General features: G+C 45.4%; 1 protein-coding gene across 1 annotated transcript in view; it reads left to right on the top strand.

Moving 5' to 3' along the window:
* Positions 1-18,961, top strand: part of CFAP47 (cilia and flagella associated protein 47) — a 2,734,468-nt gene that overhangs the window by 1,469,989 nt on the left and 1,245,518 nt on the right. The window lies entirely within an intron of this gene.

Below are 18,961 nucleotides of genomic sequence, written 5' to 3'. Positions count from 1 at the left end.
TATGCTCTTTCAAAGCTGTCCACAACCACCTGAGCCACATTCAGCAGCAGCTTAAAATAAAACCTTTTAAAGGTGGAGTCCGAGGACCAATCCACTGCCCTCATGAGGTCTTCTAGTCACACTCCCAGGCAAAAAGCCTTTGAAGCCATCGCCCCTCTAGCTGAATGTGCACCAAAAGCTCTTGTGTTAATGCCCGCCTCCTGCATGACCCAATGCACCCAGCGGGCTATAGTGGGGGAGGACACTGCTCTGAAAGGCTTTTTGAGTGCTATTAGGAGTTATCGTTCACCCGGGGGTCGAACTTCCTCCGTGGCATCCTCATAGGCTTTTAAGCATTGTACCACACAGAGCTTAGGTGTTTCTGCAAAAGCAGGGTAAGAGATCGTGCGTGTATTAGATTTGGTGCGCCTACTCACCGTGAAAGTGACGCCGTCAGGAGAGAAAACTCTTGCTGTAATATCCAGCTCTTGAACATCTGAAACTCTCCTACATGACACCAAACATAACAACATCGCTAACTTGGCCGATAACTCTTTCCTGGAGAGGAAGTGATTCGGTTGCCATGACAACAATAAATTCAACACTTGATTCACGTCCCAGAGCACCGAATAACGGGGTTCCGGTGGAAGTGATAACCTGATGCCCCTAAGAAGTTTGCAAACAAAGGGATGTTCCCCCAAAGGGGTTCCATCCACAGGGGCATGTCCTGCCGAAATCGCAGAGCGAACCGTATTTATCGACCTGTACGATAGACCTTTCTGCGCCAAATCTGCAAAACAATTCAGGACCTGTGTCAAATCCGCTACCACGGGATCCACCTCCCGTCGTATAGACAAACATACCCATTGTGTCCAGGCAGATCTATAACGTTTGGATGTGCTATCCGCACAAGCTCTGGACAGCAGGAGCTCAGCGTGGCTCAAAAGCCCTGGCAGTCTCCAACGTTGCCTGTAATCCGCCACGCCATCAACTGGAGCAAGCCTTCCTCCACCAGTCGGTGAGGTGTCCCTTCCGGACTCAACAAGAGATGGGGAGTCGGGAGGAGTGGGATTGGAAAATCCCAAGAAAGTTCCAGTAGAACTGGAAACCAAACTTGCGACCTCCAAAACGGCATTATCAGGACCACCGAGGCCCTCTGTCTGCGAACCTGGGCTGCCACCTGTGATATCATGAAAAATGGTGGAAACACATAACCGCTCTCCTGACTCCAATCCTGACGGAACGCGTCCGCCGCCGCCGCCAACGGATCCGGCCTCCAACTGAAGAACCGGGGAAGTTGACGGTCCAGACAACAGGCAAAAAGGTCGACTGAGAAAGGACCCGAACGGTCCTGCAAATACTAAAATATCTTCAGGTCCAGTTTCCAAACACTGGCGTCTCGGAGATGGCGGGAATGCCAGTCTGCCACCAAATTTTCCTTCCCCGGAAGATACTCCGCTGTGACAGACACCTGATTGGAGAGGCAAAACTCCCAAAACTGCTTCGCCAAGTTCGCCAGGGCTTTTGACCGCATGCCGCCCAGGTGATTGATATACCTGACCGCCGACACGTCCATTTTCAGAAGGATCAATGCCTGGGTTCTGTCCTTGGTCCAACACTTAACTGCAAAGGAGCCCGCAAGGAGCTCTAGACAGTTGATATGAAGCTGTTGTTCTTGAGGAGACCAGCTTCCGCCTGTGGAGAACTGCCCACACCGCTCTCCCCAGCCGGACCGGCTTGCGTCCGACTCTATCACTACGTTGGGAGCAGAACTGAAGATTGCTCTTCCGTTCCAAGCTTCCATGTTGAACAGCCACCACTCCAACTCCTCTCGCACCTCGTCCGTAAGCCGAACCACCTGGGAGTAGGTTAGGCCTTTCCGTAGGTGATGCGTCTTCAGGCGCTGCAGGGCCCTGTAAAGCAGCGGGCCCGGGATTATTGCCTGAATAGAGGCTGAGAAAAGGCCCACCAGGCGAACAATCTGCTGCAAAGAAGTCCCCTGCTTGGCCAGGGTTTGACGAATCTCGTGACTGATCTTTGCCATCTTCCTGGAAGGTAGACTGAGCGTGGCTTAAACAGAGTCTATCACAAACCCCAGGAAAGAAACCCGCTGGGTCGGGGACAGGAGGGACTTCTGTTTGTTGATCACGACCCCCAGCCGTTGGAGCAAGGTCACTGATGTCTGCAGATGGACCCAAAACTGCACGGGACACTGGACCATAATGCGAATGTCGTCCAGGTATACAATCAACCGGACCCCTTGGGCTCGCAAATATTCGACCGCCGGTTTGAGAACCTTGGTGAAACACCAAGGGACTGAGGAAAGGCCGAACAGAAGACAGCAAAACTCTTATGCTTGACCCTTCAAAGAAACTGGAGGAATCTCCTGTGCGGAGGGAAGATTGGTACCACCAGGTACGCGTCCTACAGATCTAATCTCACCATCCAATCGAGGGGCTGGAGGACATCCCTGAGCAGATGTATACCCTCCATCGTGAAATGTCTGTACTCCAGCCACTCGTTGAAATTCCTCAAGTTGATGACCGGTCTTCGACCTCCATCTGTCTTGTCCACTAAAAAGATGTCACTGAGGAACCCAGTAGGGTGAACCTCTGTCCGACACCCTTCTCCCTTCCGGAGCAAACCGGCTACCTCTTCTTCTACCATGGCCGCGTCCGCCGCGCAAAACACTATCGGCCAAGACCAAACGCTTTGCCGGGGAGTCCCAAAAAATTCTGTTTGGAAGCCCCTTACCGTCTGAAGCACCCAAGCGTCTCTGGTAAGAGCTTCCCAAGCGGGAAAAAAACAGCACCAGCCTGCCACCCACTCGCAACTGCGCTGTTGGTAAGACACTTACAGTTGGCACCTCCATCTTGGCCTCTGTAGCGTCCCCGGAAACGTAGCCCTCTTGTGGGGTAGAAATAGGTAAACCGCTGGTCCTTCTGGTACTGGCCACGTCCAGAGCCTTGCCTTCTTCCCTGGGGCTGCTGGTTCTGTCCCCGGCCAGGCAGGCGGCTCCTGCCCCGACCGGACCCATGGAAAACCCGAGGGCTAAAGACCCTCTTTATGTTCGCCTGTGCTTAATCCAGGGAGGTGAATGTTGCGACGAATTTACCAAGTTCCTTAATAAAAGGTTCGCCAAACCTCCCTGCACCGATGCTCCTGCCTCCAAACAGGCCAAGTCGCCCAACTTAGGATCCACCTTTATTAGAAGTGACCTGCGCCTTTCTGCAAAAGAGCGCAGTTCGAGTTCCCCATAAAACAAATGTCGCGCTGCGCCCAAGCGGACAGAACCTCAGGGTCAATAAGGGCACCAGAGCTACGGGACTACTCTGCCATGTCCAAGATTTTAGTCATTGGACCAAAGGCATCCAGAAACTTGTCCTGGCATGCACGCCACGACCGATCTATCCCTTTCTTAGGGTCTTTTATAAACTTCGCTAGGAACGTAGCCATATTTCCCTCTATTTCCGGGGTTAGCGATACCTTACCAGCCAGAGTGGAACATCGACACTCCGCTCTCAACCTACTCCTCGCCTCATTTTCCAAGGGTTTCCTGACCAGACGCCACATACAGCGCCGCCTTCTCAGCGAGGACCCATTCCACCGACCTAGGGTGCACTATGTCATCTGGGTCCTGCATATCCGATATACCGGTCTTCGGAGGATCAGTAGACCCCGAAGACCTCCAAGATCTTGAGGAGCCTGCCTCATCGTCTGAGTCGTCTGGAGTACCCCCTTGCTGGGAAGGAGGGGAATCTGATGGGGGAGCCTCCGATGGTGGCGTAGGCTGTTGAGGCACGACAATGGGGGCAGTATGCTCAAGGAATGCCTGCTTAAGGCATTCAAACATGTCAGAATCAACCCCCTCTGCACACTTTTTCTTGGGAGGAGGGGGGCCCTCACTTTCCACCTGTGTTGGCTTTACCTCCTCCGTATGGGGGAGGTCCTGCCACGTTGGGGGGGCTACCTTGGCACACAACTGCTCTATCTTGTCCGCCAGGCGTTGCTCCATGGGAGTCATAAGGTCCGTGACTGCCCTAAAGATGGAGTCATCAACTTTATTGTAGAAATCGTCATCCCACTGCAGGTAAGCTAAGGAGTCTTCCTCCTTATAGTAGCCCTGCTCCGCTGTGTTATCCATAATAAACCAGACTAGCACAAGCGCTACAGAAAAGGCTGGGTAACCCCAGAACCACCACCCGCACAAGGTGAGTACATTTTTACTGAGGGGCTCTCAGACAACTTTTCACTGCCAGAGGCAAAGATTTCAGCGGGGCTGTCAACCCCTGGGACACCAAAGCTCCCAAAAACCTACAATGGGAACAGTACTGCCTGCCCCAGGTATCCGTGTGGCAGTAACTCAATTCCACACCAAGTATACCTACCCAAGTTTCCGGGCATGCAAATGAAAAAAACCTGAGGTGCAGCGCACCACTACCGACCCTCAACGCGGGCGTTAATCATCAAAGGGGAACAAAATTGTTACTGACCCAGTCTACCACTGGACGATTTAGCAGGCAGAAAAGTCGGGCGCGGACCTGAACTGTTACCGGAGCGTGTTTGGTTTGACTGGCAGAAAACGTGCTCCAGTGCACCAAGTCGCGTTGCCCCCACAGTGCCCTCTGTCGGGCGGAGGACCGCACGGCGGCCCCAAAGTGTGGAGAAAAAGCCGCGTAAGGAGCGGCCAAGCAAGGGAATCTGTGAATAAAAGTGAAGTTACAACAGAATCCCACAATAAAAAATGCTCGCAAGCGCACACAAGCACCAAACTGTGAAGAGAATGGGAAAAAACACTTATCTCAAGCTGCCGAGCAGCAAAGAAAGAGGAAGGACAGGAAGTGACAGCATGACGTATTGCCTGAGGGATATTGACAGCGTGGAAGGACTGTGAAGAGACTTGTTTTCTTTTCCCTGCTTATGGGAAATGTAGTTTTTGTTAAATTTATGATGAGCTGCTGTGAAAAATGTGTTAATAAAGGCGAAGAAAGAATGAGCATAATCCTCACCTCCGGTCCTGACATAGAATTGTAATCAATGGAAGAATTGTACCATTTGTTCCTGCAAGACCTGCTAAAACTTATATAACTGGATCATCAACAATCGACTATATAATATCAAGTTGTGATTTATTTGGTCTAATATCTGAATCGAGCAGGGTTGATCTAAAGTATAGTGATCATACAATTTCGAAAGTTGTAATCAAGTTCTTATTCGAGTTACCATCCAATTGGTCTCTGGAATTCAGCAATGGTCAGGTCGATGTAGCACCTAAGTAGCGTCGTACTTAATGGAACTCTAGAAATATTAATTTGTTCAATGGAAACATTACAGGAGGTTTGGTGTTAGATAACGACAAGGATACCTGTATAATTGCAGAGTTCAAGAAATTAATCGCTACGGTCACAGAGGAGATGCTGAGTCTCGAACAAACACAAAAAAGAAGAGACTGTGGTGGAAAATACATCACAGATACAAAGCTTTGCAAAGAAATCAACAAATTAACAAGGGAACAATTTTTGTATCAAATGGAACTAAGAGAAAAGAAATTCAGGCTTTAAGGAAATAAAGGAAAAGACATTGCCTTTCTTGCGAAAGGAGAATACATGATCAAAAATCGATTGACTTGCATCAAGCTGCAGTGAACCTGAAATCTCAGGAAATAGTGGAGGCCAGTGGGCATTAATTGTGGGTCTAAAAGGAATATTTTGATTACCTCAGTTTTTCCATTCACATGGTCTGACTACATTGTTCAACTGTATGTTTCAAATGCAAATGACCTAGTTCAGGTTCTGCCTATTGCCCAATATTTAGCACCAACCCAAGATTCTAAGAATGCCTCACCCCAACAATTTTTCAAATGATTGAATACATAAAAAGGGCCAGATTTTCTGGAACTATGGGTCCAGATCAAATTCTGGTACTGGTCTTGAAGGCTAACCCAGAATTATGGGGAACAGTTTTAGCCCCTTTATATGATTACTGTTATAATACAGGAAGAAATATGGTCCTACTGCTGAAAAACGAAAGCAGATCAAGTCCAACCAAATAATAGGCAAATTGCACTACTTGATTCAACTGCCAAGGTTTTTTGCAAGAAGTATTTTGGATCATTTGTAAGAGTAGGCTTATAGAAATGGAATAATACCATTTCAACAATCAGGATTTAGACCTAATCGCTCTGTACTGGATAATATTGCTATTGTTCAAATATTAATAGATAGATATGTACATCTTAAATCTCAGATAATTTATACTGCTTTTATCGACTTTTTTACGGCCTTGGACAGAGTTGGCAGATCTTATGGAAAAAACAAAAATAATAATTGCACTTCATACGCCTACAAGCTGCAAAGTTTTGATGAGTGAGTATAAAGGGTTAACCCACAAGGGATAGAAACAGGAAATGGATTGAAACATGGATGTATATTGGCACCACTTTTATTTTCAATTTTTCTGCATGATCTTCCCTTGCTGTTTGCGAAACTCAGAAACTTTCCCCCTAGATTGGAAGGTAGGTCCCTGCATCTTGTGATGTATGCTGATGATGTGGTTTTATTTGATTTGACTCCAATACGGCTGCGGAGAAGCTTGGAAGCCCTTTTTATTTACACAGAAAAGCATCATCTTTAAATTAATATCACTAAAACTAAGATATTTGCTTCCAGGGGGAGAAAAAAAGGTAAACCTTATTAAGTTAATTCTCACACCTATCTTGGCAGAATTTTTTCAGGCACATTAAATAATGTTATAAATCTATGGAGGTGGGAAGACATTTTACACACCTATTCTATAAGGTAAAAATTCCATCTACGTTAAGCTATGCCCTAGAATGCATACCTCTAGCAAAGTGGTCCCATCTTAATTTCTATGAGGGGATAATCCTAAAGACGTTTTGTTCAATTTAGTACTTCAAATCCTGTGTAGGCCTTATGCTTAGAATTATATCTTACTGGTACATTTGCATTTGCTATTTCAATTGCAAAACTAATAAGATGGGCCTCTACCCTAATGCATTCGGATGAAGGATCGCTCAGAGAACTATTAAGACAGGACGCTTTATCAGTTTCACATAAGTACCAGTCCTTTACTTTGAATTTGCAATTTACACAAAAAACATTGTGTTGTACCTTATCTCACTTGGATTCATGTCCCCTAGGCAGATGTACCTATATTTAATTTAAAAAAAGGCTATCCCGAGAATAAGTTTTGTATCAGATACTGAACACTGTGGTAGCCTGGAAATGTATGTATCTTTTATCAACAAAGTAACTTGTGGTAAGAAGAAGGATTATTTGCACCTGTTCCTTGATCATAGTGTAAGAAGGATGATACTCTTATTACAGTTGGGTATCCTTCCTCTTAGATCTTATACAGGTAAATGGACCAACCAGGGAAGTGGCCCTTTCAAATGTCAACTCTCCAATAGTGACAGTCAGGATCTACATCATGTTGTCTTTTTTTCTGCTGCACTTGCTGAATCTCGAAAACTGTTTTTTACACCCTTTTGTTGGAGATACAATTTAACTATTATGGATTAATTTAAGCAGTTTATACTGTCTTCTCCTACTAAATGTGTGTTATAATCTATTTCAATTTGTATGAGTTTTTGTAGATATTTTAACAGAAAATACTATATTTGTATTTTTATTTTGTATGGTTTTATGGTTGGTTTGTTGTTCTCTGTTGGGCTCTAAATTAATCGTGAATAAACTTGAACTTAAAAGCACCTTATTCTTCCACATTTTTACCCTTTCCAGTTTGAGCTCCTCGCATGCTAACTGAGAGGAGGCATTAGAGGCAACAGCAGGATCATGGGAAGGGGATGAAAGTTTGTACAGGAACAGCTGGAGGTTTTGATTGGCTCCTGAACCCTGTGGGGACCATGGTGCTAGATTTGGTGTCCAGTGGCATGGCAAGAACAGAAGCCATGTCCTTGGACTGGTTTGCATATGGCTGGGTTCAAGCTGGAATGGCATGGTGAGCAAAAAAACTATGGATTTAATCCACATCTGTGACTGGGGGTGAATGTTTGATTTTTTCAGCATTCCGTCCATCATTTGTTTGCTCAGTAATTTCCTACCACGTTGTAGTAGCTCTCCCCATCCCGCCTACCCCTTATCACTCCTCCTGCATTGTTGCTTGCCACATCCCTCCCACCCCTCATGCACTGAACCTGTCCCCCTCCTGCAAAAAAAGCACTATGAAAAGACCAGCACGGGCTATGTCACAGCGCCTTTTTTCTAACTTCCAGCCATGATGCGCAGCAGCCACACTGGGGCACAAAAATGGCTAAAAGAAATTATCAAAGCCAATACCTCTCCCGTAAGTGAAATCTATTGGCTTTGCCAGTGTTTGTTTTGCGGGAGACACTCAAACCAATAGAGCAAACTTACTGAGAGCAGCAAGCGAAACAGGGTGTTCTTGAACTATTGCCTAAGTCCATTGGGCTTCTTCAACTATTGCCCTAATCCACTGGACTTTTTTATTGCCATTGCAAACTAATATACGAAATTTTTTGTTGAGTGCAATGCAACTGAATTTCCAAGTTTAACCACCATTTCACTGTCAGATGAATCTGGCGTGCCGAGAGTAGTTTATTTTTGTCCATGACTTTACTGTAATGCTATTGTTTTTCAGACCCATTTTTTTAACTACCAAATTAATACATGTTATGCAAAAAATCTTAAGTCACTCCTGGCTTTACTAGCCAGCAGCTCTTTGCATGCTGCGAGTTGTACTTCTGTATTTACCATTACAGTACCCCCTGCAGCACATTAAAAGGATATTGAAAGTCACTTAGTAGTCCCATAACCATATAGAAGAACAAGGCAGAAGGCCAAGTTTCTTTGTGAGGTTATGGACCTCCGAGGTGACTTGCAATATCATTATCATATCAGGGCAGGAGGTGCTTTATCCCATATAATACATGGCCACACCTTCACGTTTTCCACAAACCACTTCAAACCTTGGTGCATAGCTCTTTCAGAAAGAAAGAGCATGTTTGCAAACATGAATAAATATAGAACCTCTAGTTCAAAATTAAACATATACAAAAAAAAATGACCTACCTTTCACCTTGGTTGTTGACTCTGGATGTCAGAAGTGGACTGCAATAAAGTATTTCAGTTGAGTTCCGACATCTTTTCTTTACAATCAATGACTGAGTGAGTCACCATGTATGATATGATATGCATAAAACATCTTAGTATTTAAAAGGGTTATTTTATAAAACTCTAATGCTAGTTATGATGTCACAATTAACACTAGACCACTTGACCATTAGGACTGAAATCCGCAAATATAGGACTTAAATAAAGCTTGAAAGCAATTCTTTTGGTTGAGAGGCAGCACACGTTAGTTCGGCAAATGCACAAATCTTAAGTGCTTGATTACTGAAATGAGTAGGACAATGTTTGCATCTGGACAATTTTGACGTTTTCAGTTGCTGTCAATTAAAGGCAATTCTGGAATCAGTGAATGATTGCCTCCTAAAAATGTTATGTAATTTTCATTGCACAGGCGTGCAATCCAGCAAACCCATTACCACTTGGTCCTTACTCCTCGTCATTGTCCTTAAACAAATATGGGTTTTATCTCTTCTGTAGACAGGTAATCTCGCTTGCTCTCCAACAAATTCAGGACTACCCCCTGCATAGTAGTATAAAAGCTCAGCTCACTCACTCAAAGAACCGGGTTCTCTCTGTTCTGAGGAAGGTCTCCACTAATTGCTGTTATTTTAGTGTAAAGTTATATTACATTTCTTGTCTCTTACTTCGCTAGGACAAAATCCATCTAGTGCATATTTTTATGAGAAGTTGCTTAGTAAACGTGGTAAATCTTAATAATTCAGGTCATTAATGGGTCTCTGAAAATGGACATATTTGGGACCCTGGCGTTTCCATTATTTATAACATCTTCTGATTTTGCCACTGTGCAATCATCAATTGTAGGCTTCATGAGAACTTGAAGGCATACACTGGTAAATTCTGTGATCCATGATATGGTAAGTATTGAAGCTAACGTTGTTGTGAGTTAATGTACTTATTTTGCTGCCATTCAGTACATGTTGGGCCCTTGCCGGTAGCCAGTTTGAATAGTTGGAAATCCATGATGGCTGTGCAAGTGACTCCGATTTGATTTCTCCAACACCGTCTGCTACCTCTTACCGATGAAAGATTAATGTAAGAGTAGTGGGGTTTGTAATGTGGTTGGGGACTGCCCAAGCTTCTCTGTTGATATGTTTAGTAAATGTTGTCCATTACTTAAGGTGACTACCCTTGGGGGCTATAATGTATTATCACAGTTAGATTCTAAATGGGGATCCTAGTTTCTCAGGCCTACCAATTTCTCCCCAAGGACTTTAAGGGTTCACATTTGGAGTCATTATCTCTTGAGAACTAAGGGTTTCAGGTTTGCTGATGATTTTTTTGGCTTTGAGGGACCATAATGGGGCACATTTTCCAGATATTGATTTCTTCTCTGGTTAATGTTGTTATGCACTTGTTCTGAAGGACAAACCCTTAGATCACACACTGCTAAAAACAATGCAGCTTTTTCGGTCTTATTGAGGACTATTCTCATAGAGACAATTTGTTGAGCTGCCACCTGCTCATCCTTTCACTTTTTCTCGAAACACATTTTGAATGTCTGCTTCAAAGTTTCCTTAGGTTCTGGTATTTTCATTGATCCCTCCTCCATCGACAGCCATTGGAGTATTTCACATAAAGAGTATGTGGGAAGGGAGAATTCTTTAGAAGACTAAGCGCAAGATACACTTAGCACTTTTATGGGCCTAAACGATCTGCTTTGGCCTTAGCAACTGTAGAAAATGCTTCTGCACAGTACTAATCCTATGTTGGAGTCAGGCAACCTTTTCTGAATCCCAAAATGGGATTGCGACGGCATACTGAATTAGGATCTGGAAATATCTTTTTGGAAGCGCCCCTTTCAAATCCTGACTCGATTTGCTATGTATCAATATTTTGCAACCAAAATCCAGTCACAAAACAGTGAAAAGGTACTGAGGCCTCAAAGTGAGAAGGTAACCAATTTGCAAAAGGGAAGGGCTTCCCCTTGTGACCTCTTCGTCTCTGTGGATTAAAGAAAAAAAGTTTGTTAGGGAATAGGCCGTGGTCCACAGGACCAGTGTCTATAGGAAAACAAAAAAAAAATGCTTTTCTATTTTTTTAACACATGCCTGATTCCTTTAATGAAAACAAACTGGATTTTAAAGAAAGTTTGTTTTATTTACCAGCAATCACAGGCATAGTGATCTGCTGACACCAGCAGGACAACCATCCATGTGACGGCCTCCAATGGTAGTAATTCGGAATTTTGAGAACTGTCGTATTAGTACATAGATCAGTTTGTAAATATGCTACTGGTAGCAAAAATGCTGGTCGCGCTATTTTGCGACCAGTTATTGAAATGTTTGTACCTCAGATACTTATATGGGAATATTTAATTAACTACCTGAATATGTGGAGCCATAACAGATGCTGTGTATGAAAAGTCAGATTGATTGTCCGAGGAGCAGGCGCTGCACCATGTTTTATGATATGAGAAATCCCATTCACTTAGGTGGCAGTAGAACACCACATTTGCCTCATTGCACTCATCGCACATAGAATATCTGGTCACATTATTAGCTTGTTTCTTTAAAAAATAACATTCACTATATAAAAAATATCTTTGTGAGGTCCCCTACATTCTCTTTAGACCTCAAGAAAACTCTTGCTCTGGTCATGTGGGGATTCCTCTACATCATATAAGTTTATCAAATATGGGTCCCATTCAACATGGTTCCTTTGCTGTAAAACGTGCACCAAGGCATAAGTTGAAAAAGCAGAACAGATCCAAAATGAGTCCCTGTTGTTGCGCCACTCCCACTGTTCGGAGTTATGCTGTGTCCCATGCATGTCTAGGCTATGGTGTCATTCACCCATCTTTGGAGCTGAATACCAATGCTGATACCAATGTGTACTGAGCTTCCCAGGCATTTGGCGACAGCACAACAGCTTTAAAAGCTGAAACAAGCCGTAGACACATTTCTCACCATTTTGTCAACGATAAATACAGGATTTGTATAATTATGCTGAAAACATGTATGTCTGACACTGCGTGCTAAAGACTACGTGCATGTGGGTAAATAATGACTGCAAGGATGTCTGACACTGCGTAGTAACTGAAGACACCTATTCTCAGGAATGCACGTAATGGATGTTATATTTATGTCTTGTCCACTGTCTTATTCCTTTACAGGTATCAGCTTATGCAAGGACCCTTAATACGGTCAGCCCTTTTTAAAATAAACCTTTTTTGCAGACAGTGCTCCTTAGCGTGAATACTAAAAATGCATCACACGTGGTGAATTTTTACCACTCACTTTCACTTTGGATCACTTTATTGAGAGGTCCTGACGAAAGCCCCGCATATTTTTATTGAGGGCTGAAACATGTTGACCATCATCGGATAAAACCATACAGTTACATATAGTACTGCTTATCCACTCTCTAGTTTTTAATATACCCAGGATCACCACGAAAAAATTCAACAGGTAAAATCCGGAGGTATTTTTAATATTCACATTTCACTTCATCACACCCACGTACACCTCAAAACCTGCTCCACTGTAATCAGATGTCACGGCACAGCTGAGTAGCATTTGGCTACTCAGCTGGGACCCGATGATGAAGCATGACACCAACCAGGTTGATGTGTGAGAGTTTTATTTAAAAACCTTAGAGGTGCCAGACATTTCTGTTATACACACTCTTCTGTAAACGGACGTCTAAGTTGGTTTATCACATTTTTCAGTTTACCACTGAATCCCTCTGGCAAGCCATCGGGCCCTAAGGATCCAAGGTGGCTTCCAGTCAGGTTACCACTGGCAGATTTGTTCCGGTGCTGACTGCACCACTCAGCCTTGATTCAAGGCTGATCCTGCCACACGTTCAAGAAGCACTATTGCCTGGACAGCCAGGTCCTGCTGGATGGGTATTTTGTCCAATATGTCCCGCTGGGTTTTCTGGTCTGAGCCTTTCTACAGACCTATTACCTGTGGGGGTATTGCTTTGGTATCTATTCACAGGGTAGGGAATCTGCGGTTAGAAGTCTCTCTAAGGAGAACAAGTTACTTACCTTCGGCAACACCTTGTCTGGTAGAGACTCTATCTAACCACATATTCCTCATTGACCCACCCTGCTGCCCTGTTCTGTGGAATGGTCACATTTAATCCACTAATAATATATATATTTATATTTATTCATTTGTAGAGCGCATGGTTACACCACTGTGTCCCCCCGCGCTAAGACATAATCAGATGCGTTTCTACCGTTTCTGAGTGTGTCCTACACTCTTCCCTCATATGTATTGGAGAATAGCCAAGTCTTCAGCTGTTTCCGGAACACTCTTTCGCTGGGTTCCAACCTTATCAAGATTGGTAGGGTGTTTCAGATTTTGTCCGCCAAGTATCTGAAGGAACGTGCTCCTGTGCGAGCTTTGAAGATTCTGGGGACTTTTACTAATGCCAAGTCCATGGACCTTAGGTTATGTCCGGGGATATATTTAGTCAGCAGTGGTTGCAGGTATCTAGGGCCCTTGTGTGAGAGGATGCGGTGGCAATAGCACATCGCCTTGAACATGGCTCTTTTTTTCCACTGGCAACCAGTGTAGGGTGTCCAGGGCCTTCCTAGTGTTTGTTCTCCTGGGGAGACTGAGAACCAAATGTGCCGCAGCATTTTTATACCCGCTGTAGTTTGGCTAGGCCTTTCTTTGAGGCCCCTAGGTACAGTACATTCCCATAGTCCAGTTGTGAGGTGATACCTGCGTGGGCCATGGTCTTTCTGGTAAGGCTCCAAATGTGAAAGTATGTACAATGTCATACTCCTATTTTCAAGGGCTCTGCACCAGATGGCATGGACATAGATTAGAAAAAAATTGACATCAGTGCATAGAGGTGGCAAATCTAAGGGGGCCCTGAAGTCACATCACTGAGGAGGCCATACAACGTGGAGTTGCACATCACCGCCTGCCAACACATGAGGGAATTGTTAGCAGAGGTTTCCAGACCAAGCCTGGCACATGGGGAAAATGTTATGTTATTTGTACTTGTAAAGCGCACTGCTACCCTAAGGTGTCCTGGCGCTGAGTACTGTTGACCTGGGGAGCATCGAGCTGTTTAGTGAGAGAAGTGCCATGTTTTTAAAACCTTCCGAAAAGAGATGAGATCTGGGGCATTTCTAAGATGGAAAAGGAGTTCATTCCATGCTTTGGAGGCACAGTGGAAAAAGCTTCGACCTCCCCAATTAGTTTTCTTAAAAGTGGAGGTTTGGACTAATTTGGAGCCGCACTAATGCAGAGTTCTGCTTGGGATGTACCAAGTAAGTCTGGTTTTAAAAACCCCTGGGCCAATCCTATTAACCGCCTTAAAAACGACACAGAGTGCCTTGAAGCGTGATCTAAGTGGAACTGGGAGCAATGTAATTTCTTTAGTTCTCCTCTGACCAAGGCAAACCTGGGTGTTCCCGCCACCATTCTCACTGCCGCGTTCTGGACCAGTTGCAACTTGTACATATGTTGTTTCTGAACATTAAGATAGAGACTGTTGCAATAGTCCAGGCGGGACATAATGAGAGCAGTGACGACCGTCCTTAGGCTGCTCGCCGACAGGAAGATCTTAATTTTTTTATTATTCTGAGGACCATGAAGCATGCTGAAGTCACCTGATTTACTTGGTCCCCCATGGTGAGTTTGTTATCAACCATGACTCCTAAGTTCTTGGATTTCCTGGAGGGTATGGGGCAAGATCCCAGATCCTCCGGCCACCAGTCCGGTGTCCAGACTCGGGGATTTCTGCCAAATTTTAACACCTCCGTTTTAGCTGAGTTGAGCTTTAAGCAGTTGGATGACATCCAGGTGGAAATCGAGCTCTTACAGTTCTGGAACCGATCCCCCGCCTCCCTTTCCGCTCCCTCCGTTAGTGAAAGCACTAGTGAAGTAGTGTGGCTCACTGGTTAGAGGCGGCAGACCCGAGAGCAGAGGACGGCCCGGGACCAGGGTTCGAATCCCGACGCGGCAGGTTTCTGGACCAGGGTCAGCGGACTCGATAATTCTCTCGCCTCGGTGCCCACTCTGATCAGCGATCACACTCGGCAACTCTGGGCATTAGCTTGCCTCATCTTCACTAACGGCCCCACCAGACCGCCGGGGATGCCTGGTCTCACCCTGGAGATACCCATTAAGGGACCATCTCTCAGGGAAGCCAGGAAGGGTTTCGCAGCGGTCGAAGCGCCTTGGGACCCTCCGGGTAAGTAGTGCGCTATATAAAATAAATGCCTATACATACAATTTGTGTGTCATCAACGTAGGAGGTGAGCTGGACACCAAACGACCGGATGACACTAGCCAGAGGAGCCATGTAGATAATAAAGGGCGTAGGGCTCAAAGTCTAGCCCCGTGGCCCCCCACAGGGAAGCGAGAAAGGTTCAGAGGTGTTACCGTCTAGGTCTACCATTTGAGACCTGTCAGACAAAAAAGAACGAAGCAGTTTCCATGCTAAGTCCTATACGCCGATATCGGAGAGCCGGTTCAGCAGGACCTTATGGTGGACCGTATCCCAGGCCGCGGATAGGTCCAGGAGGATTAGGATGGCACTTCCTCCCCTATCCACGGCCTCTCTGATTTCCTCAGTTGATTTTATTAGAGCCAGCTCCGTGCTGTAGGAAGCTCTAAATCCGTATTGCGATGGGTCCAAGGAGTTGTTAGCAGAGATAAATTTGCTAAGTTGACTATTTATTTCTTTTTCCAGTAATATAGCTGGAAAATCACAAGGTAAGGAATCTGCAGTTAGATAGACTCTACCAGAAAAGGCGTTACCGTAGGTAAATAAATTGCTGGTCATGGTTTGTGCCCTGATGGACAATGGAGAAACAGCGGCCCTCATCCTCCTAGACCTCTCCGCGGCATTCGACACGGTCTGCCACCGCACTCTAGTACGGCGCCTCAGCAACATCGGAATCCAGGACAAGGCGCTGGAATGGATCATCTCCTTCCTCGACGGAAGAACACAGAGAGTCCGCCTACCACCGTACAAGTCAGAGGCCTCCGAAGTCATCTGCGGCGTCCCCCAAGGATCATCCCTGAGCCCCACCCTCTTCAACGTCTACATGAGCCCCCTCGCGGCCATCGTACGCAAACACCACCTCAGCATAATCTCCTACGCCGACGACACCCAGCTGATCCTCTCCCTGACCAACGACCCCGCCGCCGCCAGAGCCAACCTGCACGAAGGGATGAAAGAGGTAGCCGAGTGGATGACGACCAGCCGCCTGAAACTGAACTCGGACAAGACGGAGGTCCTCATCCTGGGCTCCGCACCCTCCGCCTGGGACGACTCCTGGTGGCCTCCCGCCCTGGGCACCGCACCCAAACCGACAGACCATGCACGAAACCTGGGCTTCATCCTGGACTCCTCCCTCTCCATGACCAGGCAAGTCAACAGCGTCTCCTCGGCGTGCTTCAACATCCTACGCATGCTACGGAAGATCTTCTGGTGGATCCCCACAGAGACCAGGAAGACCGTCACCCAGGCCCTCGTCACCAGCCGACTGGACTACGGCAACGCCCTCTACGCCGGGACCACCGTCAAGCTCCAGAAGAGACTCCAGCGGATCCAAAACTCCTCAGCCAGACTCATCCTCGACATCCCACGATCCAGCCACATCTCCGGACATCTTAGAGACCTTCACTGGCTCCCCGTCAACAAGAGAATCACCTTCCGCCTCCTCACCCACGCACACAAAGCCCTACACGACCAAGGCCCGAGCTACCTCAACATTCGTGTCAACTTCTACGCTCCCAAACGCCACCTCCGATCAGCCAACCACGCCCTCGCCGCCGTCCCCCGCATCCGAAGAGCGACTACAGGAGGAAGGTCCTTCTCCTACCTGGCCGCCAAGACCTGGAACTCCCTCCCGTCCGACCTGCGCCTGACCCAAGACCACCTCTCCTTCAGGAAGAAGCTGAAGACCTGGCTGTTCGAGCAGTAGCGGCACCCCCCCCCCCCCCCCCCCCAAGCGCCTTGAGACCCTACGGGTATGTAGCGCGCTTTATAAGTGTCACTGATTGATTGATTGATTGATTGATTGAAGTTAGCAACTCTGCTAGCCCAGAATGTAAATTGACACTCGTAAATCCTTAATTTGTTCACATTTATTAAAGAAGGCTGCTCTGCTGTTGTTGCAAGACAGTAGTCTTGTTATTGTACAATTTACAGTAGTGTCTTACCAGGTCAGTGCAAGTACTATTTTAGAGCATGTGAATCGGTTAATGTTGCTTTGCTCCTGTGCACATTATAATGTTAGCAAAAGAATACACAAATGTAATTCCTAATTTTATGCTTGGTGCAAAAGACGATTTCTCTGACCTGGCATTGTTCTTAATTTTAAATTCGATATAGTACCTAGGAGGCTCTTAGAGCAGCCTACCGTGATCTTTTGGGAACTAAAAAAAAATCTTCATTTTTAGGAAGTGTTATTACGTGAAAAATGTTACATCTGAAAATAGTGGTAGAAACTTGTACTGTGGGGGAGATATCCTTCTGTTGACGTTTCATTGCGGTGTCACTGCATGTTGGACATATTTCTTTGCCGTGGTTTGTCTTTGTGAAAGAGAATATCCACAGAGAATTTGTTTATCTCTACTCGACCTTCCATGGAGTGTATGTCGCTACAGCCATCAATGACAACCCTTAGGATCTGCAGCTATCACAAACCCATGACTGTCACATTATTGTACCCAGCGTTGCTTGACTTCTCAGAAAAGACAAGAGTAAAAGTAAAATCTAAAACAGTATGAACTAAATTAATTAGTATCCTAGCTCACCTGACTGAGCACGGTGATTGCTGGCAGAGAACCTGAGATTAGTACTCATATGAGAAATCTAATTTAAGTGCTCAGTAAAATGAGACTAAACCAGAACATTCTCTGGGGTAAGGTTATTTCACAGAATATCACCTTTCTCGCTTGTCTTCCTTTTTGGGGGATTGGGTTCAGGTGCTGTTTTGTGTTGTTTTGTTGTTAAAAGTACCGTTTTATGACATTTATTTTTTGGTATACATATGCATCAACTGATACAAATGGCTGTATATTACCATCTGGTGTTGTAAAATAAGCAAAGCGTCCTCTGTTAGGCGGCCCATACCAGGTCAGTACACAGCTTGATTGGCTATTTCCAATGAAATCCTAGTTTTTATTATTCTTGATGTCTCCCGGGCTCCACGTTTTAGCCACACAACTGGCGTGTCTTTTCATTCTACTTTAGTTTAATGCAAATCTCTTCAATAGCCAAGGTATGTCGCTGGCCCCTACGAGACCTTATAACACAGCATGCCTCTCTTCAAATACACAAGGATACATTCCGTATATTTATGTATTCATCATGTGGCACAATCTATATTATTTCAACAGTGAGAGCCTCCTTTTTACCACCTGTACATCAGTCTCCAGCCACCAATTTTACTGTTTTTCTTCAGTAAACCCATCTGTCTGTGGGAACCTCTACTCAGAAAGAAGAGCTCAAACGTGCAACCAGTGGGCTCCAATTGGGGGATCAATGCAATTACTGGACATGTGAATTAGTTTTCCCTCAATAAATCTATTGATTAATGCTCCTGTGCATGAAGAAGATAAAAAAAGATACACTTGAGCACCTGAACAGCAGACTCCTTGGCATCCCACATAAGTCTTCTGGCTTGCACCAGAATAGCGGTATTTATGTACCATGAACCCAATTTTGGAGCAGTTGAGTCCTGATCATCAAAACTGTAAAGAGAAACCGGTAGAGATTTGGTACATATTATGATAGAGGAAATTGTAATCTCTTGTTGTTTAACCTGTGGCCCAGGAGAGAAGGGAGGCTCTTTATGTTGACATATGATGGGCTTGCCTAAAGTTGTGTGTAAGATCCTTTCTGACGTG

This window comes from Lissotriton vulgaris, chromosome 8 (assembly GCF_964263255.1).
Source record: "Lissotriton vulgaris chromosome 8, aLisVul1.2, whole genome shotgun sequence".
NCBI lineage: Eukaryota > Metazoa > Chordata > Amphibia > Caudata > Salamandridae > Lissotriton > Lissotriton vulgaris.
This window is presented reverse-complemented; position numbering and strand designations above follow the sequence as displayed.